Here is a 22,826-nt window from a genome sequence, read left to right as displayed (position 1 = left end):
CCATCAAGATTGAAAGTTTTTACTATAAATTATGTTCTGCTTCATATAGTGACTCCGGCTCTTTGTGGTATCTCTTCTTTAAAATATTGTTCTTTATATGTTAGTGTCAGAAAGCCTAAACTGAAAGGAAGCATTTAAAGTGGACTATTTTCTTAGTAAATGTTTTTTCAAGAGATCTCCATGTTCTTCATTTACATTCTTTGCATTTGCAGAGAAAAATTGCTGAAACTTTTAAATTGTCTGTGAAAATAAAGTGTTTTCCCTCTTTTTGATAAGCCCTTTGAATGAAATCTCCCTTAAAAGCTGTATACTGAAGACATTTTGAAAAACATAGATTTTTAGAACGACAGCACAGTGAAAGAGTGACCCATTGCGTATTCAAACAATGTATCCTTCTCTCTATTTCCATTTACTGTATTTATTGGTGCTCCAACACTTGAAAGAGTAATTTCAAGTATGTTTGTTCTATACCTACACCTTTATGATACTGGATCTGTCTTCCTTAACAGATGTTCTTTTAATTCATTTGTGATATATCCTCAGCAATATTTATTGTATTTTCAAGGATTAATGGAGGGAAGCCAAATGTGAAGGAGTAGGATATTCAGTCCTCAATGTGTTCAGATATTTTCCTACTGGGTACACAATCTCAGTCTATAGTTATTGTGGAGATTTTCCTTTCTTGGGGGTTCTCTGCTGCACTGTGGAAAGCTGGGCACTTACCTTTTCCTTTTGCTTTTTTAAGAGATATTTCTACCATCTCTGCAGATGCTGTGACTGTCTAAAAAAATTAATTGATCATATGCTTTCTGCTGACCTCAGCCCATTTTCTACTCCCTAGTTTCTGTGCTAGAGTTCAGAGGCCTACTCCATATTTTATGTCTGTATGACTACTACATTTTACCAACCGGTGTTGCCTCATGTTGAAATAGTTTCTCTCTTCCATGCTGAAACTACAGGCTACCCACCCACAGTAAAACCAGCCCAGATTCAGCTGAACTCTTGGGGTTTAATCTTTTTGGAGAAAATTTAAGTCAGGTTCTGTACAGTTCATCTTGGTTATACATGGGTTTTCTAGTTTGATTTATAAAAGCAATTTATATTACAAGTAATATTTGAGTCATGTTATGTTCTACACTGATTTTCTTGATGATCCCTTTCTGGTCAGCCAGGTGCAAATGTTTTTACCTGTTTGGGGCAGAATCTAACAGATGGATGGAAGAACTGGGGCACAACAGCTGCTCTCTGTCAATTGCTTATTATCCAAGTAGAAACTTGTGCCTTTTCTTTTTGTGAATCTATGAATGAGCTAGTAGAGAGGTCTTCAAGAAAGGAAGTCTGTACCCTGTATGCACAGGATAGGAATATTCCCTTAGTTTTATGTGGGTTTTGATTTGAGGACTCAGAGCTATGGAGGACCTTGGGGGATTGTTGAGTTAGCTAGAGGCTGCAACTTCTTCAGCAAAGTGGCAGTGCTGAAGACTGAAATAAGTGATGTGTACAAGTGGAAACTGAAATGAAAGGGGGCCCAGAGAAACCACAGTTGACTTTTCTGGAGTGAATGACAAGATTTCGTCCTAGTTAGAATATGGAGTGGAAGAGTTAACACACTGGATTTAGCTGTGAATCAGGACACTTTACAACATAGGATGGGACAAAAAAGGGGCAGAAAACTCATTCCCCAGTTTTAAAAATGCTTGAGTACCAATACTGTGTTATGGTGCTCCAGTAACGGAATGGGCTTGTTTGTCACTGATGCAGACCAACAAGGAATGAATTGGATCTGCTAGTCACAATACTGCTCCAAATCTTAAATAATAAAAAAAATCGTATGTTCATGCTGAAGAAAAATGGGAGGCATTAAAAGGGTGCAGCTCTGGAAGAAATATGGGCATTGGGCAAACAAGGTAAAAGGCAGGCTCGTGGAGACTATAACCATCTTGCAAGTCAGGCAAGGAATTCACTTTCCAGCTGAAGATTGACCTTAAGTTTCAGATGTTGCGTGTATACCTTGACCTTTTTCTTATCCAAGGAAAGCAGGGTTTGGGACTCTTTCCCAAAGCAAAGCTGTTAATGAGACCTGGCTCAGGAAAAAGACAGGGGGAAAGATTTCCAAGAGCTAGAAGAAAACAAACAGACACACACCCTTCACCCCCCAAAAAAGGAACGTAAATCCTTGCAACAAAGTGGGAACTGGAAGTCTCAAGAAGAGGGACTGTTGCCTTGTGTCTTACCTGGGATTTTGGAAGGACTACTAATATGAGAAGAAAGCAGTTTCTTTTGCACAGGATTTCAAGATTCTTAAAAGTAGTTTCATTCCAATGAAATTTTAAATTCTGAAATTTTCAAACAGAAGGAAAAAATAAGGATATAGGACAGCAAGCAATTTAAGGGGTGGGGGGACCGCTTATTGAATTTTTTCTGAATTATACCTATACCATCATTCCAGGGACTTCAGATACTCCAAGATCATGAAGCAATGTTGTATACGACATTGGTGTGCAGCACTTTAAATTGATGATTAACATTTTTCTTGGTATGTCTTTTCTATCATGTATATTATGTACAATCAGTCCATTGACTATTTGGGTAAAGCTATAACTATAGTCTGGCTTACCTCAAATTACCACTGTAATGGCAGATTTTGCTTTCAGGTTGCAAAATCAGCCCCCATTCTCTGGCAACAGTCTTCAAATTATGTATACACTACCTTAAAAATGAGAGCCCATAAATGGAAACAGTAAATACCACATGTCTTTGACCTTCTTACATTTTCATTTGTCTTTATTCAGAACTTCTGTCCTTTTTTCAAAACCCTTGTGTGCTAGTAAACTAATAATCTGAAGATGGTTAAAAACAAGGAAGTGTAAATTATTTCAGTTAATATAAACACCCTTTTTTTTTTTCTCCTGCCTCAGCATCACTGTATTCAAAAACTCTCCTGATTGCTTATTACAAAATAACATTCTGTATTTTAAAAGCTTCCAGGAAAATAAGCCAGTTTAAATAAATTAGATATTTCAAAGATACCATTTTGCAAGCAAAGTAGAATTTTTTTTGTAACTTGTGATACTAATAACAAATGCTGTTTGTTGAACAAGCAATTAAGTATTTTCCCAGTGAAGCAGTACTCAGAGATGTTGCAGATTATTTTTAGTCCTCGAAGAGCTTTGTATATTTATTACACCAAAAGGCAGTCAAGCAGTGACACCCAGTGGCTTCAGAATTCTCTCTTCATTTTCTATCACAGAGAAATCTTGATTTTATCTCTTGGTTTCAAATACAGTGTTATTCAAAATGGGTAAATAATTTCCTGTTGAAGAGGTAGTCAGAATCCAGTAGTTATACATGGTAAATCTGGACTTCTCTGCCTGACTAGGTGACTCTAGATGAAATGATTCAACTACCACAAATATGGATACTAATCAGCTCCATGCATTCAGGGAGTTACTCAAGAAATATATGGAAATACCCTCTGCAAATAAGCATTTAAGTTAGCCTTTGAACAATCAAGGATACAAAATCTGTGCTTAAAATCTTTTACCTGTCAGAGAGAGAGAGAATTTTTAACCATTTTTAAAGCCTTTAAAATTCATGAATGGAAAACACAGTGTAGATGCAAAATTCTATTAATATTTATGGTATCAGTAAAAATAAATAGGAGGTGATATTAGTACTGACAGTTAGGATGACAACTTGACCTACTGCAAGTCATCTGGAACTTAAAATGGAAAGTAAACCAAAATTCTGCCAAAACAAGTTTTCCTATCAAACCTGACTGAACTGTAATTTCCACAGAAGTGTACCTTGAAAATAAATTGTCTGCCTAACATAAGGAGTAAGTATAAGAAGTCTCATTTTGCAGTTGCTGTGTCTCGGAGATAAACAAGTATGACATTTTTCTTTTTTAAATCAATAGCCTTGCTTTATCAAAACAAGCAAAACGTCTTAGTCACATAGTACTGATGACCATAAGAACAAACTATCGAATCACCCAGCCTTTTAAGATAGGTTCCAATAGCTGTTCTCAGGGTATGTCTCTGCCTAGGAATCATATGAAGCATTTTTACCTTGTAAAAGCTGCAGAAGAGGAATCCTAGCAAATTTCTACTTTGTTTTGCAGAGATGCTTCTCTACCAATTCAGTGTAACCAGATGGGTGTATGGAAATGAAGAGAGTGTGGAGCTACAGTATACCTATTTCAGCATATAGGTTATATGATCTAATGTGAGCTTTATTAACTGAGCTCAGGAGAAAGATAAGGAATTCCATGTCCATTACACTCACACATCTCAGCATTCTCTCAGATTTTCACTAACTGCCAACTGCAGAAGATGGTGCAAGACAGGCATGCACCACACCATTCCTGAAAACATTGATGCATGCCTATTTCAGAGGAAATTTTGTGAACAGCAATCATGACCCATAGTCTGTACTCTCACAGCAATGGGAGGGAGTAGTTGCATCTACTTACAAATTCATAACAACTCCTAAGCCAAGATGTTAAGAATAAACACACAATTAAGGTCTTTCCCAGGACAGATGTCTCCCCCCTCTTTAAAGAAAAGAAAAGAAAAGAAAAGAAAAGAAAAGAAAAGAAAAGAAAAGAAAAGAAAAGAAAAGAAAAGAAAAGAAAAGAAAAGAAAAGAAAAGAAAAGAAAAGAAAAGAAAAGAAAAGAAAAGAAAAGAAAAGAAAAGAAAAGAAAAGAAAAGAAAAGAAAAGAAAAGAGTGAAAAAAAAACAGTGAAAAGCTTTGTCCTTAAAAATAGAGAATAGAAGAAGGGTGAACCTCAGTCTGAAAAGAAACCCTGCCACCTCCAGGCCCCAAGGGCCTCTCTCAGTGGCCTCCAAAAGACTCCTCCTCTGGCACCACAGCCCAAAGGACACCAGGCCTTCTCTTCCCCTTTCCTCAGGGCTCTGTGCAGAAGAGATGGCACCTCTCCATGCTCCAAGGAAGAGGTGGAAGGTGTGGAAGAAGGGCCCACACAACACTCAGCAATCAGAAATTCTTTATGGAGAGCTGGCAGACCTTGCGCAGGCCAGCTGGGCCCTTTCCTGCTGGTGGGATGTCTGGATGATTCACCTCCTCACAGCCACTGCTGAGCACAGGGGGCTGTGCCACTTTCAGGGCACCGGACTGGTGGGATGTCACTGAGGACCCCCAACCCTCCTGGAACGTGGTTGCCATTGTCTCATTGAGGGGACCCCAAGCACAGGAGGAGGATGGGGCTGGAGCCCAGGGCTCACGAGGGGAGGTGGAGGGCAGTCCCCGTGCCCAAGGGGCAGAAGAAGGGCACAGGGAAGTGAGCCCCAAGAGAGGGGACCTCAGTCCCCTGACTCTCCTTCTCCCACAGTAGAACATTTTTCACGCCACAGGCCCCCAACTCCCAGAACAGCCATATTTGGCCACATGCATCCACCACCATAGTGTCCTCCCGATGTCACGAGCCACCTCACTGCTTTCTGTTCAGGGCCCTACAAATACAGGGCCCCCAACAGCTGGCCCACAATTTGCTGACCTTTGAGGCCCTCAGATTCCAAGGATGCTTGGTAGCAAGAGGTCACAGAACAACAAGATGGCTGGCTGCCCACCTTTGCGTGGGAGAGCAGAGATGTGGCTGCAGGAACTGTGAAGGAAGAGGAGGTGGTGTCAGAGAGAGGGCACCATCAGCCTCATGGTAGTGATGGCCATCGCTCATGTGGCTGATGGTATGGAGCCCACAGTGTTGTATCCACCTGAAGGTCAAGAGGAACTGATGGAAGTGGATCCACCTCCAGCATGGTTCACCTGGTACCATTACTCCATGCCAGGGCTCCCCTCCATGACACCAGGGCAGTGGCATTGCAGGAACGCCTGGCCAGCGCCCTACCATCAGCCCAGCCTCTGTCTCTGGCATTAGCTAGGTGGCCCAGACTCCATGTCTCTCCATGCTGGGGGGCCACCTACAGCATCTCCTGGCAATCAGCAATTACTTTGTTGATTGCCCCAGGTGGTGTGAGCCCTTCTTTCCCATCCCTGACTGCCTCCCCCTCCCCCACCTCTCCTGAAGGAGTGCCATGTCTGTGCCCTGAGCCCCAAGAAAAGGGAGTGAGACAACCTGGCTTGCAGCAGGCTGCTGCACCAGGGTGACAGCAGTCATCCCTCAGAAGACCACAGAGGTCGCTGGGGCCTGGAGGTGGGGTTTCTTCAGTCTAATAATGACAAGGCTGCCCAATGGGTGGCTGAAATTAAGCCAGACCCTCTGTGGAGGTGCATGAAAACTAACAACAGATGAAGCAAGGAAGTTAGAGAAACAGCTGTTCATTTGGAGAAGCAGAAGACTGCAGTTCTCCTAGGAAGAAGAGATGGCCTTCAGCATTAAGGTTCCTTCTAGCTGCTTCATCAGGACTTCTTTTTAAGATTAGACAATAAACAATTTTAAACACAATAAAACAAGAAAAAGAAAAAGAAAAAGAAAAAGAAAAAGAAAAACAAAAAAACAACAACAAACAAACCACAGTAAAAATGCTTTCCTCCCCTCTTATTTGGTACTTTAGCAACTGCATCTTGACTCGTCTGCCCCCTCCTGGTCTCCCCAGTCCAGGAAGGACACTGATGTGTGGGGTGTGGGCCCAGCCCAGGGCCTTCGAGATGGTGAGGGGCTGGGGCACATGGCACTTGAGGGCAGGCTGAGCACGGTGAGACACTGCAATAGGTTGCCCAGAGAAGCTGTGGATGCCCTCTCCTTGGAAGTGTTCAGGGCCAGGTTGGACAGGGCTTTGAGCAACTTGATCTAGTGGAAGGTGTCCCTGCTCATGGCAGGGGTGTTGTAACTAGATGATCATTCAAGGTCCCTTCCAACCCAAACCAGTCTATAAGTCTATGATTCTTTGATCAGCACCAAGAAGAGAAGGCTCAGGGGTGAACCAGATTGGTGACCACAGCTACCTACTGGGAGAGTGCAGAGAAGGTGAATCCTGGCCCCTCTCAGAGGTGCTCTGTGTCAGAAGGATGAGCAGCACCAGGCCCCCTCTGGCAGATAGAGAAATCCCAGTTAGATAAAAGGAAAAGACTGTCACCAGAAGGGTGCTCAGACATGGAACAGGTGCCCAGGGAGGCTGCAGAGTGTCTGTCCTTGAGGGTATCCAAACATGACTGAACAAGGCCCTGAGCAACCTGACCTGACTGGGGCTGCTCAGATCAGGAGCTTGGAACAGAAACCTCCAAGGGTCTCTTGCAACCTCTGTGCTTATGTGGTTCTTTTAATGTCAGCCTTCCTGCCTTACCCAAATTGGAGCCACTCACAACCTGTGGAAGGTGGCCTCTGTGAGAAGACACCAGGAGCTGTCCCCATGTTGGACAAAGTCCATACCAGCCAGCTCCAGGACAGACCTGCCAGCCACCAAAGCTAAGCCCATCAGCAACTCTGGTGGCACTCTGATAGCAATGAGAGGGAGTAGTTGCATCTACTTAGAAATTCACCTACTTAGAAATTCGTAACTACTCCCAAGCTGGAGGCCTGAAAATAAAAACAGACATTGTTGAGGTTTTTCCCAGGACATCTGACTCCCTCTTCTTATTTTTCTTCTCTAAAAAATGTAGTGGAATATTTGCTTTGGGCAACAGATGCTGATATGGCTTGTTTTATACTGAGGTGCCAGCTGTTCCTTATGTTCCAAAAACGATGCCAAACCTGCTGTTGTGAGACTTATTAGAGTGCCTTTTATCCAGTGGTAAGTTGTTCCAAGTGGGTAATTATTCCCACTGAAGTTTTTCCTCTTCTTAATAGACACTTGTTTTTATGCCAGAGGTCACTGCTGTTATCATTACCTGTAGTGACTGGATATTTGGAGGAATAAGCCATATGGCATTCTATAAAGCAGAACTATGAGTGAAGTGCAAACAGAGCATTAAGCAAAAAGGGAAGTATTTCCATAACTACGTACATTTTCTCCTGCATTAGTTCTACAAGGGTGCAGATTGTGGTGCAAACACTGCTTTTAGAGAAAAACAGTTTGGCTTGGTGGAAGTGAAAGCTCTTTCCCATCTACAGTGGTGCTCTCCCACCACAGTCATAAGACAGAACTTGTGACCTTGCAAGAAAAGCATCAGTTCCCTCCTCTCTGCCTACATCTTCATGAACAACCAGCTCAGAGAAAGCGTTCATACACACATGCGATTGATCCTGTCTCTCATTTCTAACCTGCCCCCCACCCCAATCTCATTTGTAACTAACACAAACAGTTTCTATGGTGAGTTCAGTTATCTAACAACAATAGCTTGGGGGCCCCTACACAGTATCTATATATGTATGATCCTCATCAACTGCCAAATTCCTGGAGGCCATCGCTCCAACGCTCTGTGAATGTCTATTCACAGTCTGGTCACTCCATGAACACATATCCCAGGAGCCAGGTCCTTATTTAGATTTATGTGAAAATCTCCCAAAACTAAAGTTCCTAAATGTGTCTCCTTTAGGGGAGTTCAAAACATTTACATAAGTGCAGCTGTTTTGGGAAAGACAGCTTCTGCAGCATTTTTGGTTTTGGTTCTCAAATTTGTTCTTACCAGACAAGTCATGATATTTCAGGAGTTTCCCAGGTGACTTGCTTTTCCTATTTTCACAACGATCAAGTTTGTTTTCAAATTGAGAGAATGTATTATTTCCAGGGATGAAACCATGGAAATATCAGCGTAGTGGACACTAATCATTCAGAAGTCAATATTGTTGGTGCACATTTTTCTATAACACCTGGGCATAAACGTAGGGTAAAAATGGGGATACATCTGTTTATTTTAACAAAACACAGACCAGCAAACATCTGATCCTGATCTGCACAGCTGTCTACTGGAAATGACTTGAACTACTGCTGTGACAAAGACAGAAAATAGATACCAATCCCTGGAATTAGTAAGGTATAATATCAGCTCTAATTATTGGAGTTTCTCCTCCTTAAACCCAGGCTGCATTTAACCAATTTCATTAAATGACTTCTTTCCTGAAGTTACGACATGCAATGCTGTCACTGGAAAGAATCAACTAGCTAAAGATACAGTTCAAGACTATTTATCTGAGACTTCATGATTAATAAAATATTCTCCATATTTTCTGCAGTATAGCATCTCCTTGCTTCAAATGTGAATATTTGAGGAAGAACTGGTGTTTCATTTTATCATTAGGATGATCACTAGCAGTATCAGTACTGTTTTCAAGCTAGCATACGTTATTCATACAGACTTTACTTCTGTAAGAAGATGACTACTGCATTCAGTGCTTACTTTATTGTACATTTGCCAGAAAATGTATCAAAACAGAATACCAGCCATGTTCTGAAAAGAGGCGAACCCCATTATTGTCACGTAATTCATCATCACTTTTCAACTTCACCTCCTTTCCATTGTTAATGTAATGGGGAAGAAATTTATGATACAAGCTCATTTTTCCTCCTCAAGCACTAAGGTTTTTGTCTGCTGCAAAACAGGAAAGCTGGACAGGAATATATGATTTACTGAGTGACACATCTACAACATGAGGAAAGGAATGTTTTTGACGGTTAAAATTATATCGCTTCAAATCTGTGGACATTCTCAGCTTGTTGGAGCAAGCGGCAATTAGATCTTTGCTTAAACACACACCTAAAGTGAATGCTATTAATGAGGATAATTGGCTCTGGATGAAATGACCAAGGTACTAAGCTCTTTCTGAGCAGCAACCACAAGTCAATATCAATTATGAAGCATTGATGCAGGTTTGTTTGTTGGTAGATTGTTTAACAAATGAGTCAATAACTTATGCATTTAAATTAGGTTTTCATTGTCATAATAAGTCATAGCTTCAAATTCAGTACACTGCAGCATCATAACCTGTAAACATGCAGACATGGCAAAGTGTAAACAAATACTACAACTGAGAAGAGAAACTTTCACTGGACATTCAGGATACCCACAATTATCTTTTCAAACTCTAGTAGAAAGAATCTACACTGAGGGAAAAAGAAAAGGTTTGGGTAAAGGAAATTAGATATGAACCATGAAACCTTTTCCACTTCCTCCAAGTGAATGGTACTGTTGTCTGGGACAAAGCCAAAACTCAGTCACCCCACCTTGAAGCCTAAGCAGGAATTCCTACATTTAAATCTTGTCCTAGTACTACCTGGGTGTCCCAAGAAGTGGTGCTGCTAAAATATTATCAGCTGTGTATTGTGCACATCCTTATTAACTTAGTTAATGGCTGTATTTCATCTAATTTCTGTCAAATAAGAGGTTACAAAATAGAACCCTGTTGCCTCTAGCTCGAAAGAGCTTCTAAATGAAAGCCCTTGCCCTTGCTGTAAGAAGTCTTTCAGATGAGCTTCTGTTGTGTCCTGTACTGAAGGTGGGTTAAGAGGAGCTTTGTTATCACAGAGCTTCTGATTCTGAACACATACAAAGTTTGGAAAAGGACCATGCAACTGTAAGTAGATTAAAACCAAAGGGAACATAGAGAATAATACATGCTCAGCACCTGATAGTGAGAACTTTTAATCTCAGTATATGGGTTTCTGTAGCTTATGTATCACAGTACACCATGAAATCTTCCCAAGTAATCTGGAAAATCATGAGTTGCAGCATATTTAAGAAAGTGTGAGCAAGTGTTTAGAGATAGTTTCTGGAGAAACTTCTTTCATTTAAAAAAAAAAAAATAGCTGGTCTACATTGCCGTCAGTATGGGCTGCTTGTAAAGGCCATCATTTAGAGTAAAAATCCTTAATCTTTTCCTTAATCTTTTATGTACAACAAAATGCTGTTTAAAAAAAAAAAAAAAAAAAAAAAAAAAGCTATTTACTTCTTTCTCTTTTTTTTTTTTTGCCTTTCTTTTGGTTGGAAAAGATATAAAATAAGCTAGAAGGCCCACTTGTTTCATCTGAATAGAAAGGAGGCAAAAATATCTAATTGAGAAAAAAATAAGGGAGAGGGTAGTTCAGAGAAACCATCTTATACCAAGTGCTGAGTTTTTGTTCTCAAGTACTCTATGGGCTTGAATTTCAGGTAGCTATTACCTAATGTTAGCTAGAAAATGCTACAAAATAAAAACAACAATACCATTTACCTGCATGACCTCTTCTGTGGGTGATGTTCCTCTTACCTGCTTTTGCTTAACACAACCCTAAAATCTCTCAAATTAAGTACATCACACAAACAGTGGTTTTTTATAATCTCTGTTGCTGTTTTGTAATTGCCCATAGTCTTTCTAGTGAAAAATGGCCATGTATATCCAATGTGAGTTCACTTACTAATTTGCTTCTTCATTCTTTTGACTTTTAGCACTTCTAGTTGCTCTTGACATTTCTTTTGTTAATTATTCTGAAATGTAACTACCTGTACCAGTTTAAAAAAAAAAAAAAATGTTTCTAATGCTTTGTATTCTTTTATTGTCTATGTTGTAAAATCACGGGGATTTTAAAAAAATAAGAGAGAAAAAACAGTTTATATAAACACTTGATATTTTTAGAGCACAGGGTCAAGCAGATCAGCTTTTAATTAGAAACAGATTAAACTTTGATCGCTCCTGCAGAGCTCTCCAGCATTGAAGGTAATCCTTGCAAGCTTTGGAGTGAGCATCATTGGGATAGCTTGCCAGTGACTTTGCATTTAAAATTGAAGGTCAGAAAGTCAAAGCAGCACATGAAAGCTGGTAAGACTTAGATCCTACCAGGGCGCGGCCACAAATCACATGCTGTTGGGGAACACGAAAGAAGATCAGTCCAAACTACAAATCAAATGCTGAAGTGCTTCTAAGCTCTCAAGATCAGTTCAATGATTTATGGTAATGTATTAATATGTCTATTTCAGCAAAACTTATATAAAACAGATAATATTGTATCTCATATCTGAGGAATGGAAATATAATTGTCTTTGTTTCTGTAGGTTTTGGTCACATAAGCTAATGGTAGCTTCAAAATGCAATGGAAAGGATCATGAGATTTGAGTAACTGTGTATATATATTTGTCATCTGTCTTGATAATCTTTGAGGTGTTTATGGTGTTTATACAACGATCAACTGGTTTAAATTGCTACATCTATGTGCATCTTTGCACTTTAGCTTTATTTCAAAAACTTACAGCTGCCAAAAAAAAGACAGCTTAGAAAAAGCCTCCTAAAGACAGAAGGATGTATATTTATTTGCAAGAGAAACATCAAAATTTAGTTAAAAATATTCTCAAAGCTACCATTTAAATAACATGATTAAAACTGTGAAACTGCAATGGCAAAGGTACCCCTGCAAGAAATTCAAAGTGCTAAGATAGAACACGAAGCTTTCTCACTATGATTAACAGCAAAAATAAAGTAGCAAAACTTTTGAGAAAGCAGGTTTTGAAAGCACAGTCCTTGTGCTTTGTTCACTTCATTATACTTTATTTAACTGTTTCTGAAAAGTCTCTCCAAATGTTTAAACATTCTCTGTGCTTATGTGAGTGCATCACTTATTATTGCTTAGCGTGGAATCTCACTGAAGTTTTCTTCAAAGCAGTGCAGCCCAGTGAACAAGTCAGCAGGCCTAAATTCTGTACCCAACTTTCAGTTGAAAACCATTTTTCTTATTTTCTTATTTTACTTAAACTTTTTTGGGATATTTTTCACTATACCATAGGAATATGGAATTTAATGGGATTATTTTATTCCTTGCTGGTAAATGATCTAGTGACCTATTTGGCTCTGAGGGGCATAATGATTGGATATCATAAATGGACAGAGGCAATGGTGACTGCCCTAACCCTCTCAACATCTTCCCCAAGAGAGACAGTCAGAAATACATAGTTAGGAAAGCACTAGCCTTGTGGGAAGCGTTTCACTTACCTATTCAGGCTGAAAGGCATTCAAATATTTGAGATTAAAATAAATTACTTTTGGAATAAGCCTGGTTTTATTAATTAATTGAAGGTGTATGCCAATGTACGTGCAGCCCTGCACAGTCTTCTCAAGATGCTGTGAGACTTAGGTAAGGCTACCTGGCAAATTGTGTGTGTGTGTGAACAGCCAGTGCTAGAACAACATGCAGGTATCTGTTTACATCCTGTGATGATCTGTTTGGTTCTCAATTTTTTCAGTCTAGTATTAATCTTTTATGTTTAACTTTTTCCATGCTAAATTGGAGTGAATTTAAGTTTTTTTGGGTTTTGGGTTTTTTTTTATTTTCAGGGTCTCAGTCTTGGAATACATGAGTTTCAAATACAGACAGTAGAATTTCTTGATACTGAGCTTTCCCTGCGGAAACATTTTTGTCAAAATTGTGGAAATGAAGACATACTGATTTCTATGAAAACTTTTTTCTAGAGGAATAAATAAATATATTTAAATTTTAAGCATAGTGTTAATATTTTCTTAAGCTATTTGAATCAATATAGTAAAACTTTGAAAAACAATTGAGACTAAAAATCTCTGACTTCACAGAAGCTGGGTGGTCTGATTAGTAAGAACTTTCTTTTCAAGGATTTCTTAAACCTAATGTTCCAGGAAAAGAGGAGAAAGTTTGAGCAGAGTATGTGCACTGAATTCCAATTTAGTTTTTCGGTAAACTTTATAGAAAGACTCTGGATGGGTAGGTGGATGAGCTGGATTTTTTCACTCTTTTGCAACTGTAAGTTGACACCTGTCCCTGGCCTCTTGTTCAAACCAATGTGCAATGACTGACGTTTCACTGGCTCTTTCTGCTTCACGTTTATATTTTTGAAAAGTTTTTCCCTGGCTTTAAGGCCTTTCCCCCACCATAACCACTTGATAAGGCCAAGTGCGGGGGCAGGTGACTGTCACTAGAGGGTGCTGTAGATTTTTAGAAATTTTTTTCCCTCCAAAATAACTGATAGGTAGCACTCCGGGTTGTGGTGTATGTAACGCAACTTGCTGCTGTTGTGGTACTGAACTTTCCGATTAGTTGTTGGATATGTCTGATAACCCTGATAAGAGAAAAATAAAACTTTGGGAAGTGACTAGGAGATATCGCTGCCTAGAGTTTGACTGGAAATGCTGGGTGTGGGTTATTTTTTTTTTTTTTATGAACACTTTTCTTGCTGAGCTTTGCTTAAATATTTGTCAGAAACATCTTCTGACTTGTCTTTTTTAAAGACATGCATGATTCCATCTTTTTAAGTTCATTTTAAGTCATTGAAACATAAATGGGTCGATATTTTTAATTTGATATGTTCATAGTTTCTTCCAACTATCTTTTTCAATAACTTGCACATACCTTACCCAGCTGAGTTTTCTGGTATTGTGCAATGAGTGGGCAAAGCAATAGCTCGTGCCATATCACAATGATCTATACAGGTAAATGTTGTTAATTTCTATGAACGCCTATTGGCACTTCACAGCAAAAGCTATTGTATCTGAAAAACATGAGACTGTGAGGTATGGTGCTGTGAAACAAAATAAATATGCAGCTAGAAAAACACCTAAAACCTGATATTATTTTATTCCTTTTCTGTCACCATTTCAAGCAAGTATTTGCTCTTTCAGCAGACATTAGTAGCAGTATGAATATGGCCTGTGCAGCACCATGTTACAAGATACCCAAGCCAACTCTGAATGAGTTGGTATGGCTGAAGAGCATAGGAGCTCCTGTTGAGCCACCTATGGGAAATTTAATGTATCTGCCTACATCTGGGATTAACTTGGCCTCTACTAAGATTTGACACTTGGCTGCAGTGAATTATATATTAGGAAAAAACTGATTGTCATACTGCAAGGATAGAAGTGTTGGCACTCGGATTGACACAGCTGCAGTCCTTTTTTCATTTTTAGGCTAACTCCTCAGATCTTAGAGAAGTGTCTCATTTGGGAATGTTAAGGCTTCAGCACCCAGTTACCTCAGAGTTTTTTGTCACCATTTGAGAAATAAGAGTATGTATCATAGGACTCATCAGGAAGTTGGGCAAGGATTTTATTTCTTGTGTTGAGATTATCCTAAGGAACAGAATGCATGCCAAAGGCTCACTTGAGAGGACACTTCTTCTACCCTCCAGAGTGAAGAATCTGTGTCCATTCCTTTCAAATCTGTAAAGCTTTTCAGGAACGTTTATTTCAATGTCAGTATAAAGAGTTGTTGTGAGGCCTTGTGACCTAGAAAACTAGCAGTGATGAGCTCACAGATTAAACCTGTTACCGGAGAGGTGAGGTTGCATATGTAGCTTTGCTGGATATCTTGTCCCTAAGGTACTGCACTGCATTACTAGCTGAGAGATTTGGTGACTTTGTGCTGACTGGTGCAGTGGGATTCTCAAAGCTCTGTACTGAGTCAAAGCTTGGGTCCCTCCTTTGCACTGAACCACTCTGGGGTGTGCCATGGCTGTCGGGTGTTAGAGCGAAAATACTGGATTGTTATTCAGCTTTCTTTCTGGATATGTTCTTTTCTAAAGACTCATGTTGGCTGGGAGAGACATGTATGGTCAGAATAGATATGTTTCCCTTTGGTATAAATGAAATGGGCATTTATCCAGTGAACTTCATGCAGGATTGCCCCACTGGTCAAGCACAACCATGTCGCGATGTATCATCCCACCTCCTCTTGGGTTCTGCCCAGAACCACCCTATGCTCATGAGCAGCTTGTGTCCCTGCTCACCAGTTACTTCTGCCTGGTGCCTCTGACAGGAATGTTCCACAAGAGAAAACTGTTCCTCTACTGACAAGTACTTTACAGTTAATTAGTTCTAATACAAAATAAATGGAGATCCTTTTCAACAGGGTACAGATCCTTCCCCCAACCCAGGGGCTAACATTCTGTATGTCTGTGGCGTACGCACGTGCATGCTGTGAGATGTCTGGCTTCTTCCTTTCAACAATAAGGAACAATAAATGCCAGAAGATGTTTACATACTTTCTCCCCTTTGACCCCAAGTCTGAAGCTGATGCTTTACAGCAATTGCTGTATACTGTTTCCATTAGGTCTGTGGCACATAAAGCAGTCAGGTAAATGACCTTGAATCTGAACAGACGTCATGGCCCCAAATATTTGTTTCCAGCACTATTTAACACTCACTGTTTGCCCTAAGATAGCAAGTCGGTTTTTCTTATGGTAGTTTTCATTTAGAAGCTGGCCTGCAAGAAGCTCCAATTTAAACCTGATCTGATGCAAAGATGTAAGCTAAACCATGGAGAGGTTGAAGATAAAGTGAATCTATTTTTGGTGCCAAGAATAGCTTTGACAGGATCCGCATACTAAATCCTCCTGCATCCTCATGGCTTGGAGGGGAAGAAGATTCAGGTGTTTGGTTAAGACTCATCTTTTGAAGAACCGCTTCAGAAAACAGTCAACTTGTTTTGCTCTTGCAATGTGAATTCTGAGGAGATATTATCATCTGTAAAGGATCTAATGGTTTAGGCTCTGAACACCTGGGCAAAACTTAATCAAGGAGAAAAAGTAGGAGCTGCTCATGGTGTCCAGGGTTTTGGTACTTGCTTTTGAGTGTCCTGTGCTAGGAACTCAAATTTGCTGAGATTCGGGATCTGTCTGCTTGGATGCTTACTCCTGAGGGGTAAAACCTCAGGAGTGCATGCATGAAGTAGCTAACTAAATTTTCCCTTGGGCTTGGATTTGGGATGGAGGGGTATGTGTGAAATACCTCCACAGTTTGGGATGGTATTCACATTTGGCAACAGAGAAATAAACTGAGGTTAAGGAATGACTGTTGAGGCAAATCTCTGATTTGTACAGCTGAAACTGTTGGCAGAAAGTCTTTGCTTAGGACTAGGGTCTTTGACAATTATTGATCTTTATTATGTAAATTTTGCCTCAAACATTTAGTGATCTTGTCAATGAAATTTTAACAATTATTTCTTTTTACTCCCTCATTATACTGTTTTTCTACTGAAGATTTCCTTCAGACAGGGACTTTTAAGTCCTAGACTTCAGGTCCTGTTCAACCCTAGTTGACTTAAACTGATTTACCATGAAATGAGTCCTTTTTTGACTGAGAAAATAAAAATTGGGGAAAGTGACTTTCCTCAGTACCCTCTATAATGTTATAATTGTCACTAATCTGTAAAAATCATAACAAAACCACATCATAGTTGCTAAAACATCACGACTGAAACAGTGGTGTCCAAATGTTTAAAAGCATGAGCTACTACAATGTAGGTCAGGTCAGTCTTTTTGCTCCAATAGCATGCCTGCTTCTGCTCTTCAGCTTCATTTCTCTTACCTAAAAATAGCTAATACTTCTGGTTGTTAGGGTACTCAGAGGCGCAGAAGCAATGGGTTTAAATCCTACTACAATTGACGCAGATAAGTGTCAAACCTATTTTTGCATTTACCCTGACAGATATTTTTGGGATGGCTTTGCTTTGGATTGGAGCCTCCTAAGAAACAGTGTCATTACCATTGTCAGAATTACAAATCCTTACAAAAAATTTTCCCCATCATAAAACTGATACTATCTCACCTAGGAAAAAAAATTCAAAAAATAAATTGACCAGATCTTCTTGTGAGCAGTATAAGCTCAGGCACTGACTTTCTTCCATAAGTTCCAGTGTATTTTGATATTCTTCCATTACTGTATTAGAACCTCCCAAATATCCAATTTAGAATAAAATTAAACAACCCTATCCATTTTCTTCTACTCTGGACAAACAACAAAATTTGGGAAGTATTTACTGCTGTCTGTGTCAGGAATTCAGGGTAATAATAGATGTTTCAAGAATTACCTTTGTTTCTTATGTACTTTGAGTAGTTAACATTCTCATGATACCTTACTACAGCATGTTACCTTACTGACCTCTTTTGGCACAACACACTGTATTTCCTTAATTATTTTTAATCTCTTTTTAATGCCATTAGTGCAACATGTTCCCTACTGCCAGTGGAAGTCACCAGTGATAATCTTAAAATACTGTAGCCTGACTGTACCTGCTATTTTACTATCTACTCTTTTTGTGGTCCTCTAAAAAATTGGGACAGGTAAGAGTGTCAAACCCTGGTTGTCAGTTGACATGGGAACAATCCAGTTCCTTGTCACAACTACAATGATGGAAATTAGCTGTGCCTTGAAAAATGTCATCTGGTCTGCTAGCGATTCATTTTGCAGCTGTACTCTCCAGAGCCAGGTATGAGGCAGATGAATATTTTTGTTCCACTGTGTAGGTGCTTTAATTTCTTCTAACTTAACCAAAAGTGAGACATAAGTTTTACCAGTCTCCAGAAAAAAAAATGCAGGTAATACTTTTCTGTCATTCAAGTTTGTCACTTTAGGTATTCATTATGTATGAGATCAGACTCGGTTTGACCAAACTTCATTAATTTCTTTTACGAAAGACACTTGGACACCTCAGTGAAAAGTGCTTTTATTTTGTTTGGTTTTTTTAATGACAACTGCTGCTTTCTTGGGGTTTTGGGTTGGGGAAGGGGGGGGTGGTGGTGGTATTTGTTTCTTTTTTTAAATTGCAACGTTTATAAGAATGGCAGAGCTGGGAGGTTTTGGAGCATCACCAAATCACATCATCAGAAAGCCTCAGGATTGATGTCCTCATTAACACATCTCAAGAGGATATGACTGGCCAAAATTCACTCTGCTGTCACCTCTATAGGCTTGGTGCTATGCAAGTAAAGAAAAAAGTTACTGCAGGTTGATGATATGGCAATTTTGCATCAGTAGACCAAAAATAACAAAGGGAAAGAATCACCTTGGAGCAATTTATTTCAGAACAAAAAGACTTCAGTATCTCTTCTGAGACATCTGCTGCATCTCTAAACTTTTAAGATACTTTGTATTTTTTTCTTTAGGGTAAGATTGCCTAGTAGGAAGGGACTGAGTCAAACTAGACTGTTTTCTTCTACCCATGTGTGTCCTGGCTTTTCCAGTGTAATAGGCTTTGGTCCAAACTGACCCCTAGGTAGAGGGTGACAAAAACTGAAGAGGGAAAAGTGAGGGAATGTCTCCACCAGGGACTTTGTACTAGGGAAGGACTTGTTTTGGCTGCTTTAGTTCTGTGTGACTTCTCTGAAAGGGAAGGATCAAAAATCTGCTGTTCTACTGGTAAGGTTATTGCCCCCACCCCACACACAGTTTACACATGCTTTCATTCCTGATGGCACATAATAGCAAGCAAAAAGCCTTGAAAATGAGCTTCTTCCATAAAAATGAAACTTGTCATTTCATCTCCTCCGGAAATCCAAAGCATGATGGTGCAGTGCTGATCACTTTGGTGTCATGTGAAAAGATGTCTTTGTTCTTCATAGCAGTCTGGAAGACGAAGGTTAAAGTCTGAATTCTTCCTATGCTTTTTCTCAGGCTGAATCTCACCCCAAGAAATCAACCAGATCCAGGCTTTGTGTTAGAAGTCTTTGCACAAAAGGATGAGCTCAACTTGAACATGTGAGAAAAGACATGAGATAAGTGATTGATAGAAGAAATGAGGGAGAAAGATTCTTTTTAACATCTATTTCATTCTGACATATAAACAAGGCACGTACTTGTTCATTTAGGTTTCCTTTTTTAATGTAATGCCAACTAATGGAGTAAAAATTGTTCAATCTCACTGAATGTTATCCCACTTCCTTGCAAGTGTGCCCAGAGTACAATGTCACCCCTCCAGCGCTACTCTAGACCTTCACAGAAAAACCCTGGGTCTTTGAAGTTCTTTGTGCACCATCTTGTTTATCAGAATAAGGTATCTTTTTTGTTGCTGGTGGTGTTTCTCAACTGGAATGGCACCCATGCCACTTAAATATGTTAGAAATGGCTGCTTCTCTTTTCACTGAAAGGAAGACAACACGGAAGGTCAGTCACCATTCCTTGATTCCAGCCTTTCTGCTATCTTTGGGCTTGACTGTCACACTCAGCCTTCCTAGAAAAGATTGTATGCATGTCTAGGTAAATATGTGCAGATAATTTAAAGTCCAAGATTTAAATTTAGAACTAAGCTAATGTTTGAATTCATATAAGCTGTCTGTGATGTGTGTCTCTTCAAAGCCAATCTTTATTTCGGGTAATAGCAAGTGATATTTGAAGGTGAAATTTTGCATCTTAGTATTTATTAGTAACTTTTTTTGCACTAACTTCATCTATCTATTTATTTGTATTGTGGTGGAGCATCAGTCTTGGACTGAAATAATAAATCTGTCCCATCCTCTGAAAACATTTTAGTGTATTATTTCTAGAACTGGTCTTTGGGGTAGCTCTGTAATGAAGGCACTCTAATTTTCTGCCCATATGGCTTTCTGCCGAACAAACTGTCATGAAATCAAAATAAAAGCTCTTCTAGAATGATCAAAATGCATTTAGGGAAAGGCTTTTTACCATCCTTGAAAAAGGATACTTGACAACTGCATCCACTCACTGCTGCTCTGAACTTTTTATACAGCATTTTCTGAAAATGGTGTATTAGGTTATGTAGGACTCTGCATTCTTATCCAAGTTCTGATTTTCAGAGCCGAAGTGAGTGGTCATGGTGAGATTCAGAGTACTAAGTTAACAAGTAGAGTGCTATAATACTCCATTAGATATTAATGCAGCCCCTTTGTATTAAGCCTAGAGCTGGAATTCAATAATGAATTGTAATTAAAATGACAGTTCGGAATAGGTAATGTATTTATATAATGACATTTTCCTTTCCCTTGTGAAGTTGTATCTTACAGGCAGCATACCTCCATTGAAGCAGCTGCCCACTCCTGAAGAAACCATGAAACAGTACTTATTGATGGGGTTTGCCCCTTTTTAAGAAAATGTGCATGTATCCATAAAAACCCACATGCTTTTATACATAAATATATATTTATATCTCAGCTGTCATAGCGCTCCCGGACATCTAATTGTGAAATTTTCAGCTGAATTGAATCTGTCTGAAAGTTCATTATTCAGCAAGTCCAGATGCTACTGTCATCCACACCTGAACCAAATGCTGATGTGCTGGAGCCTCAAGGCTTTCTGAAAACTGAATCTCTAACAAGGTTCATGGTTTCACTTTCTCTTAGTGAGCCCCGTTACTGCAGAGCAAGAAAGTACAAGGCACTGAGACCAAAAGGCATTCAGTGCGTTTTCTGGAGTGCCCAAATAGCAGATACTTATTCAGGGCAACAGTGAGCCAAGGACTTTTTGTTAGCACTTATAAATAACAGTAAAGATGATCACAGTGCAATGAGAGGCACCATTTGTGCTGCTTTTCAACTTCAAGCTCATTGATTCATATTGATTAAAAATTATATAGTTTTGTTTGCTTTGTTTTGGGGATCTTTTGGTAGGAAGTATTTTTTATAAGCATGACAGTTTGTTTGAAAAGTCTTTGCAGATAGGAAGACTAGGAGAATGATTAAGGTCCTGGGGAAAGAGAGACCAAAACTTTACACTGAGTCTTATGGAAAGTTAATATAGTCTTTGTGTGAGTTTTAGGGTGGAATGGCTTATGATTTTTTTTTAAGCTTCTCAGGCTAGCAGTGTTGGGGCATACATCATAAGCATGTGCTGTGTAGACAGCACAGTAAACAAGCTAGCTTGCAGCCTGACAGCAGCCTAGTGTTTCATCTTGGCTAGCTAGATCTGCTCTTCTATTTGTCCTACGCTGTGAGAACAGTTTCACAGTTTCAGGTACCCAGATACCTGTGCTAATTATGAAGTTGTTTTTCCACCACTTCTATACACAAAATTGTACAAAAGACACAGTATGAAAGACATCCTGGGACTGTCTCTGTGGTTTCTATTACTCCTTTTCTATGAAATTACTCTTTTATGTAGATAGCCTTTCAGGCTGTCAAATGAACCTTGTTCTGAATTTATTAGTTTTTAATGTTTTTTAGATGTGTTTTTTTACCTAATGAATTAAATATGCTATGGAAAATTAAGCAGAGTGTTCCTCCTTAGCCCAGAAAAACATATTGTAAGCTTACAAGAGTGCTATCCAGGCAGATGGGTAGATAATACATTGGGCAGGTGTTTGTCAACAAACTTTATTAGCAGTCATGAGTTTCCAAACTCCAGTCATAAGTTGCTGTATGCTGTAACTTGATGTTGTTGTACTTTTATAAGCCTTGGGGCAAGGTATTGTGTGTAGGACAAATACTGCTTTATGTCCTTGCTGATGTCTGCCATTTGATTACCTTATGGTGTTTAATCAATCTTGGCTTGAAGGACAGGTCCTGGTCAGGTGATATCAAACATACAGTCAGAGAGTCCTTGGGGAGGAAAGAGAAAGAGAACGGCAGGTTCTTCGTTGATTCTCTCCTACCAACAGATATGAAAAATACAGGGGATAAAACATGTGAAGGTCTTGAGAATGTTTTCTATCACCCTTGCTCACAGATATTTAAAAAAGTTCATTACCTATTGAGCATTTGTGCTATATACTTTATTTCCTTTGAAAGTAAGACTTTAATTATCTTGTAGCTTCAGAAGAGACCAGAGATTTGTTTTCAATATCCTTGTCAAAGCATGCTGGCCCAGTTAAAATCTTGAGATATCCGGTTATAAGCATGGAAGCTGACAAAAGATCATGTGAACTCATACACACTCGTACTCGACTTCATGTTGGCTGCAAAGTGTAAGAGGAAATAGAGCAGAGATTTCAGAAGCAAGTTGTGAAAAAATGTATTAAAGTAAGACAGAAAATGACCTATAATATGCATCAAGGAAAATATCCTTTAAAAACAAGAAAACAACCGAAAAAATGCTACTTTGAAGTATTACTGTGGTCTAGTTACCGTAACATATGTTTGAGGAGAACCTCACAGCTGTGATAAGATTGGACTCCAGATTTTGTCAGTCAGGGGCTGAGTGCACTGGAGATCCCCACTGCAGATGGGGGCCCCTTGGGTCCCTGCCTTCTATGGCACCCCCTGCCCTTCCTGCCTGCTCCTGCCAAATGCCTACAGTGCTGAGCAGTGG

At 39.4% G+C, this 22,826-nt stretch overlaps 1 long non-coding RNA gene across 1 annotated transcript in view; it reads left to right on the top strand.

Moving 5' to 3' along the window:
• The first annotated feature begins 11,724 nt into the window (after positions 1–11,724).
• The window catches only part of LOC141954061 (uncharacterized), a 41,223-nt gene continuing 30,121 nt past the window's right edge, over positions 11,725–22,826 (top strand). Inside the window, exons 1-2 of the long non-coding RNA XR_012632077.1 lie at positions 11,725–11,786; positions 19,242–19,325. This is a non-coding gene — a long non-coding RNA (uncharacterized LOC141954061). The remainder of the gene's footprint in view (positions 11,787–19,241; positions 19,326–22,826) is intronic.

Source organism: Strix uralensis, chromosome 1 (assembly GCF_047716275.1).
Source record: "Strix uralensis isolate ZFMK-TIS-50842 chromosome 1, bStrUra1, whole genome shotgun sequence".
NCBI classification, from domain to species: domain Eukaryota; kingdom Metazoa; phylum Chordata; class Aves; order Strigiformes; family Strigidae; genus Strix; species Strix uralensis.
Note: the sequence above shows the minus strand (reverse complement) of the source record. Positions and strands in the feature narration are given on the sequence as shown.